This window comes from Salarias fasciatus, chromosome 2 (assembly GCF_902148845.1).
Source record: "Salarias fasciatus chromosome 2, fSalaFa1.1, whole genome shotgun sequence".
NCBI classification, from domain to species: domain Eukaryota; kingdom Metazoa; phylum Chordata; class Actinopteri; order Blenniiformes; family Blenniidae; genus Salarias; species Salarias fasciatus.
The window spans coordinates 25,513,648-25,521,427 of record NC_043746.1 but is presented as its reverse complement, the minus strand read 5'-3'; positions in this window follow the sequence as shown (position 1 = coordinate 25,521,427).

Here is a 7,780-nt window from a genome sequence, read left to right as displayed (position 1 = left end):
TCCAAACGTGGTGGACTTATCATGGTGATTCCGGAGGACACAAATAGACATGTGGGACTGACCGAACATGGTGGAAGGTTAATTTTGTTCTGGGGTGTCCAGAGTTTTCTAATGAGAATTCACACATTAAAACCTTTACTGCACACTTTCAAAGTCTTGAAGGATTTACTGAAAACTGAAGTCTCATATGAGTTGCAGTTGAAGGTTGTTTTTTTGTTTTGTTTTCTTTTCAGACCTTCAGACGACCCCTGCTTGAGAATTAACTGACAGGTTATCTTCAGGCCGTTTCACCGCTCCGTCTAAAACAAAGAAAACTCAAACAGTCGTGAGCCGCTCTCAAACAGATCTGGCTCGCACATGGCCTCGCGGCCGTCGCCACTGCCACAGCTGCTGTTCAAATGTCTCCTCCGGCCGGGTTCTCAGTAACAGAGCAGCAAAGAGAAGCCAAAACCTGCACATTGTCTGTCAGAGTTTTCCATCTTTTCAGTAAACACGCTGAAGGGGAAAACAGCTGGGAAGAGGCGTCTGTGTAAAATAAGGCTGCTTTGAAGTGTCCGACATGAGTTTTTCCAGTTCTTCAAAATCTAAAAGTATCTGGAGAAGCCAGATGTTCATCAGAAGTCAGATGAAAAATATTAATCCTTAATATAGTTGACGTGTCTCTTTTTATTTTTTGGGTGTAAAATCTGGAGGCCGGCTCTCAATAATACTGGATCCAGCTTCACAGACAACCCTCAGCTCTCATTTACACCAAGCTGGATGGAAGATCAGACTCTGTTTGAACATTTTACTTCCATTATTCACTCATACGCTCACAGAACCAAATATTATCAAGCAGGAGAAAGATGATTGAATCCAAATGAGGTTCAAAAACAGGTTTTGTTTTTTTGTAAAATGTCTGAAAGTAAAACTGGCCCCAATCCGGTTCTGGAAACAACCGAGTAAACTGAAAATAATGCAGAGAAAACATGATTTTTTTTTTTTTGTCTTTCAAAAACAGATTTCTGAAAAGTAGTGGACGTGAACACTAGCTGCCTCACTGAAAACCATGCCGTCAGGGTGAAGTTCAGAAAAACATGCAGAATGCAACAAAACATGGACATTTCCCTCACGTGCACGCTGCACCACAACAGAGAAAAGCTTCTGTCTTAAAGAGTAAATACGAGTTGCTGCTGTTTAAAGTTGATGGGATGAACAGTGACGACACGTCGGACCGAGTCTCTCTGAAGTCGTTCAGCATGTGTTTCGCGTCTGAGGAGGAATGCTCATCATAATAAACTCAGCTGGGCTTTTCTGTCCGACGGCCGCGGAGCTCTTCAGGAGCTGCCGGCGCGTTGCTGCATCAAGCTGAACAAACACAGTGTTTGTCCGTCACAAAACGGCGCGTTGAGAGCGGAGAGAGGGGAACCGCCGCCGTCACTGACAGGTGCTGGAGGGCCGGTCTGGTCCGTGCGCTCATGGAAACTTTGATCTCAACCACCAGTCATGAAATCTGCTAAATTGAGCCTCACGAAGACAAAACATTCGACCGAATGGCGGTTTTTCATCTCGGAGAACCGCGGAGATGAAAACACGGCGCTGGGTTTCTTATCCGGCGCTGTTCCCGCCTCACTGGCTAACAAAAGAAACCTTCTTTATTTTGACTGCGGCCCGCGACTATCTGAGGTATATCCGGCGCTACAATAGCCCATTGTTTGCTTACAGGATGAACGCCGGAGCTGCTTTTTAAGTGAAGCCAGGAGAACCAAAGTCCCAGAGTGACGCAGGGCAGAGATAACCCCAGAGAGTCCGCAGAGCACGTCTGGACTTCCAAGTTTAACAGTTCAGAAGCTTTCAGCCTGCTGACACCGTTGACCTTGGCCCGCAGCATCAGGGGAGTTTTACACGGATCCACCGTTACATAACACACCTGACGTTCAGCTCCTTGAAGCTTTCTTCCTCCAGTCAGGAAGTCGTTTTCCTGCTGTCAGGTCCGAGCTTCCCTTCAAAACCTTCATTAGCGTTTCCTCCCCGACAGCCCGACAGCGTGTCGGAGAAGAGCAGACTCAAACTGTCCTGGCAGGAGACTCCCTGTCGCCACGTTCCCACAAGGCTCAAAGCAATAACAGCGTTTCCGTGGTTCAATAAATGAGTTTAAAGTGGAAACAATGCAGAAGTTGACCGATCAATTACAACACCCAACCACTGCTGCATTGTGTGCTTGAAGAAACACAAAAATAGGAGTAAAGCAGGACTGAAATATGTCTGTACAAAACATCAAAACTACAAATGTGCTGAATCATACAGAGAGAATTTATAAAACTCTTCATATACATAAAAGGGAAAGAAAGGCCTCATGTTGAAGCCAGTCTAAACAGAGGTAAGTCTTGAGCTTTGGTTTCAAAAGAGTTCGGTCAGAAATAGAGCAAATATGTGGGAGTAATGAGCAAAAATAAAAACATGGGTGTGGACTTTCCTTAAAGATCGACCGTGGAGCCCGTTAGTAAAGCCAGCAGAGAAACAAAGAAGCTGTGTCAACATGAGCTTATTGTGGAGAACTTCCAGATTTTTCTCCTGCAAAATGGAAAAACCGGGAACACCGAGAGAATTTTAAAGACTCGAAACAGTTTTCTGGCCTTCGCTGAAGAGCTTTGGGAGGCTTCCAGGAAACCCTGGTGCGTTTGTGAGGTGAGCTGCTGCCGTCCGAACGGCAGGAGATCAGATGTTTGATCCAAACTGACCAAACAGGATTACAGCAGATCGGGGATTGGAAGGGATTATGCAGATTTGGACTGTCGTTGAGCTTCGATATGATAAAATCACTGTTCAAATTACAGTTCAGCCATTTTGGAAATGTTATTCATGGTCATGACACTGATATAATCGTATTTAATGATCTTGTGTGAGAGGCCTAATGCAAAGCCCTCATCTGAATCCTCATGGCTGCATGTGACGACCTTTTCTATTCCAGGATCGAGCTTTTTGCATGATGACTGATGGTGAAAACATTTACTATTCACACGTTTCCAACAGATTAGTTTGGTGGGTTTTTTTTCTTTTGGTCATGTTTCTTTGTGTCCACGTTGTTTCGTGAGTTGATGCTGGACCTTATGTGTGAATGATCCGCGTGTCTGTGAAGGTCAGGGGTCAATTTTCTGCTTCAGGTCTCCAGCTGTCGTGTTTCCTGTCGGGTCGCTGTGAATTCGCCGTCACACAGAAACATCTGTGAGAGTGGAATCGGAGTGCGTCGGCCGGGTGGGAGGCCATGCGCCCGAAACCAACGCCCTCTTCCGGGCGTCGGTAAGAACCCGCCGCCTCTCTCGTGAAAACAAGGCTCTGTAAATCAGAGGGGTTAAACGGAGAAGGGCCGAGGAGACGCGGCAGCCGAGGCGACCCGAGCTTCCCGTTTCCCTCCTTTTCCCAGAGATTTATTAATAGAAACCTGCTGCACATATCCCATTCTCCACGGACTCACTGTGTCGTGAGGAGGATCCACACAAAACCCAATGTTGGTCTTGGATTAGCTTCCCTTTTCCTCTCCTCCGCGGCGGGTTCACATGGTGTGTGTGTGTGTGTGTGGGTGTGTGTGCAGTCGGTTCATGTTGACAGCAGAGAAACTCCAGTCCTAAATGGTGCTATTGTGAAGCCACATCTCGGGATTAAACTGAGGAGTCATTAAAACTTCAGTTTTGAGTTTCACTTTTCATACAAATCAGTTAAAAACAAAAGACTGATCTGCAGCTGATATAAACTAACAGGTTTTATCTATGATAGTGCTTTTCTTAGTGTCATTAAAAGAGTTGAATCATCCTTCGTGACGGTCTTCAGAAACTTAAGCTTCAGTAGTCGTTACTCCAGAAATTCACAAAAACAAACTGAATCAATCAAATCTCCATCGAGCAAACTTTTCCCCCCGCCGACTCTGAAGCTCTGATCTGTGAACAAACTGAGCACCGCCGAGCCGTTCAGAGCCTCCATCGTCTTCTCCAGCTGTGGCCGCAGCAGCTGGAGGTCACGGTTTTCCAGGGGAAGTCTGAGAGATCTCTGTGGATCCCGGTTTGGGAATCTTCCCTAGAAAACTGCTCGTGCCGTCAAAAATAGACGTTTAGTCAGAATTGGTTTTCTGCTCCCTGAGGTCGGATCTCTCTTGGTTTATAAGTGGACTGAGACGACTTTCAAAGAAACGCTGTTTGTAAATCCAATCCAAGTCAAGCACTGAGCCCTTTCATCCAACGTGCTGGATGAAGCGTGTGTGTTCTGACGTCAGGTGGAAACCTTCAGGTGTGTGTTCCCTTTAACCAGCCCACTGTGTGACTCAGCAGGAAGCAGCTGTGAGTCCGTCTCAGCGTCTGCACAGGAGTCGTCCTCGTGGCGGGAGAACGAGGAACGAGGAAGGAGGGGTGTGTTGATGTCGAGACTTTAACATTTCACCTGTAATTAGGTGTGAAAACAGCAGTTTGCCGCATGCCTGCGAGGTGCAATAAGCTGTCGGATCCCCCGTCTCTCAGCGCGGGATGATTCAGAGCTCATCACCGGCTGCATTACCTCAGAGCTGCTTTATTTTCCCAACAGGAGTCTCGTCTCAGCTCCAGAGCGGGGAGGGAGGCTTCCAGCCAGATTAAACCAAGACCGAATCACTGATGAAATACGAAAACTGAGTCAGTGCACGGCGTGATTGTGTGTCTGGCCTGTGATCTGACCCGAGTTCAGCAGCAGGAACACATTCGGTTCAGAAATATCAGTAATTCTGTGAATTAAGAGAAAAGCGTTTGACATTAGTGGAAAAAAAACTCATCAGATCCAAACTGAGATAAATGAATATCTAGCAGATTTCCAGAGCAAGTGAAATGTTTTTCTAGTGAAGATGTAAAAGAGATCAAGTTTAAAGCAGCAGATTAATCCTCAGATATAGCGATAGTTAAAGATCACACGTTTCAATAGTTGTAAAATTGACTAGTTCAAAGTTTAATCACTAAAACTACCTCAAATCAGTCAATTTAGTAGTTTTAGGTGAAGAAATGGTGAAAGATATTTGCTCATGTGCTCATTGTTCATACAGGCCCGAGTGTTTCACTGTTTGGTTAGAGCGTGTGGAAAGCTGGAAGGTAGTCTAGATTCTGCTTTATCATTTACTCTTTAACGTCACACCTAGGGTCTTCTTCCTCAAACGTCTCATCAAACCAGCTTCAGTCTCCTGAACAGCTTAAAGACCACCTCAGTTATTCCCACTCTGCTCCTCTTCATATCTCCGGTCAGTGACACTCACTTTCATCAGTCTCTCTGTTCTGAGATTTAAAAATAAACCTGTTATCTCCCAGCCTTTTTCTGTCCCGCAGTAACTGGAGGACGGTTTGTTTATCACCTAAATAAACCCATCCTGTTTAAATCGGCAGAAAAAACAGCTGATCTGTCCTGTTATTCAATAGAAAATTGGTTTCTGTGTTTATTTCCTTTAATTTACCATCAGATCAGTTAAACTGATGTAACACATTTCTTGTGCAGTTTATTTTTTTTCACTTCTTTAATTCATACTGACCAAAAAGGTTCCATAATTTTTCTATTTATATTGAGCTTTTCACTATTTCATTAAGTTTTTTTTTCACTCCCGATATTCTTTCAAATTTAAAAAAAGAAGAGCTATTCTTGAATAAAATCGATGATTACTTAAAATACGACATGATGTATTAGGCACAACAACATTATTTAGACTGGCACATGCTGTATCCTACACATACAACATGTTATCTAGTTGTGTCAGTTTAATCTTTACTGCACAGAAAATTACATAAACTGTGATTGTGACTGAGGCCATACATGCATCACGATATGTCTTTCTAGTTGGTGAAAAACAACTACAGTCAACACATTTTCATCCATGTAGATGCAAATGAATGAACAAAGATGAGTAAGCCTTGGCTAAACGGATAAACGTCGGATCAAATCAAAATTGGAAAATAATTTCAAATCAAAGTTTTGATTGAGAGTAAATTAAATCTAATACTTCAAAATTTCATTTTATCAGTTGAAATTATATAATGTAAAAATTAATTACTGTTTCTCAACAATTTCTTGTTTTTAAATAGATTTCATGATTTATGTGAAATTGCACCTATTTTTCCAGCTGGATTCAGTCCCAAACCTCAGAGTTTACAGATAATGAACAAAAATACAACTTTATTCAGAAGCACAGGTGATCATATATCTGAGCAATCAGGCTGAACTTTGGATCTCTTATCTCTGAATACAGCCCGGATGAAATCCAGCAGCCAATCAGCAAACAGAGCTTTATGTACACGGACGTTTCCACACAACTGTTCTCTGTGGTTTTCCCTCGGCTCGTTATCAGCAGTGTTACCGCACCCTGTGCAGCCTGGAGAACCCACATTCAGTCCTGCTTCAGATATCATGCTGCAGGTCCAAATAAATCAAACATCATAAATTAAAAATATCTTTAATGGTGGAAACACAGATGCTGCGAGAGCCATAAAGAAACTCTCAGAGCTGAGGAAGTTCAGTTGGATCTGAGCAGGAGAATCACTCAGCAGCCGGGAGTCAAAGTTTTTACTATGAACTCCGCGTAATTATGGGTCTAATCAAAATCCAAAAATACCGCAGAGAGTAAGAGAACATGTGAGTGCGTGCGAAGGGGGCAGAGTGAGAAACATCGGGCCTGTATTTACTGTTTCTAGCATGTGAAATCAAACATGCTTGGTCAGGATGTTCCTGGATCCTCATCACAGAGCAGCAGTGTAAACAGGAGCAGGACGGGAGAAAAACTAAACAGAAACACCTTTCTGCTGTTCTGACAGCTGCTGTCAGAGCCTGGTGCAATTCCCTCCAGCCATTCAACAAACACACTAATGATGGTGGAAATAAATTTTTATTTTAATATTAAAAAGACAGACTAAATTGAAATAAAGACAAAAAAGTGTTAGGCTTTTAAACAAATACTGATTTCAAATATGTATTCATATAGAAAAATGTACACAAAATCTACCAAACAACATTCAAAATAATGAAATGATATATGGTTCGACTGTAAAACTACACAATTATGCAACAAATACAACTTCAAAGGAATGAATTCTTGCAACAAATATGGAAATATAAAATGGGAGCTGTTTAATGAGCATGTCCAGTAGCAGCGTTTCTATGGAGCCCGAGTGTTTTCAGAAAGTTGTGTTTTCACCTGTTTACACAGAGACGAAGTGAAACGCCTGTCAGAAGGTGAGACGTTTTTCAGAAAGTTCAGTTTTCAGAGACTCAGAACGCCGCTTGTCAAGTAAACAGACACTGAAAATGTTACGAAAGTTTTGGGTTTTCACTTGAAAAAAACAAGACTGCAAATTTAGTCATAACCGCAAAACAATATTAAATTAAAAAAGCTAAATCATTGGTTTGGTTCTGATGAGAACTCATGATGCTAAGCGCCTAAGAAGTACGTCTTTATTCCAAAAGAAAAACCCCAAATAACCGAAGAAAGTCCACTCCTGAGGCTTTGGAAAGCAGGAAGGAACACAGACAAGCAGAACCAGAGCAAACAGGTGAAGACAATCACACACTGAGCTGAAACACACACCAGAGACAGAAGAAAGAATGAAGCAGAACTGTCATGGCTCACGTTTAGTGTTATTTTGAAGATTCTCTGTATTTTTCTGAAATAATGAGTCTTGTATTCTTGAGAAACGACCCTGTTCACATGATACATTAAAACTCCAGTGAATTACAGTGAAGTGGTCTGAGTTTCATTATTAGAACAGAATATAGTCACACAGGACAAGCACAAATAAACACACACAGA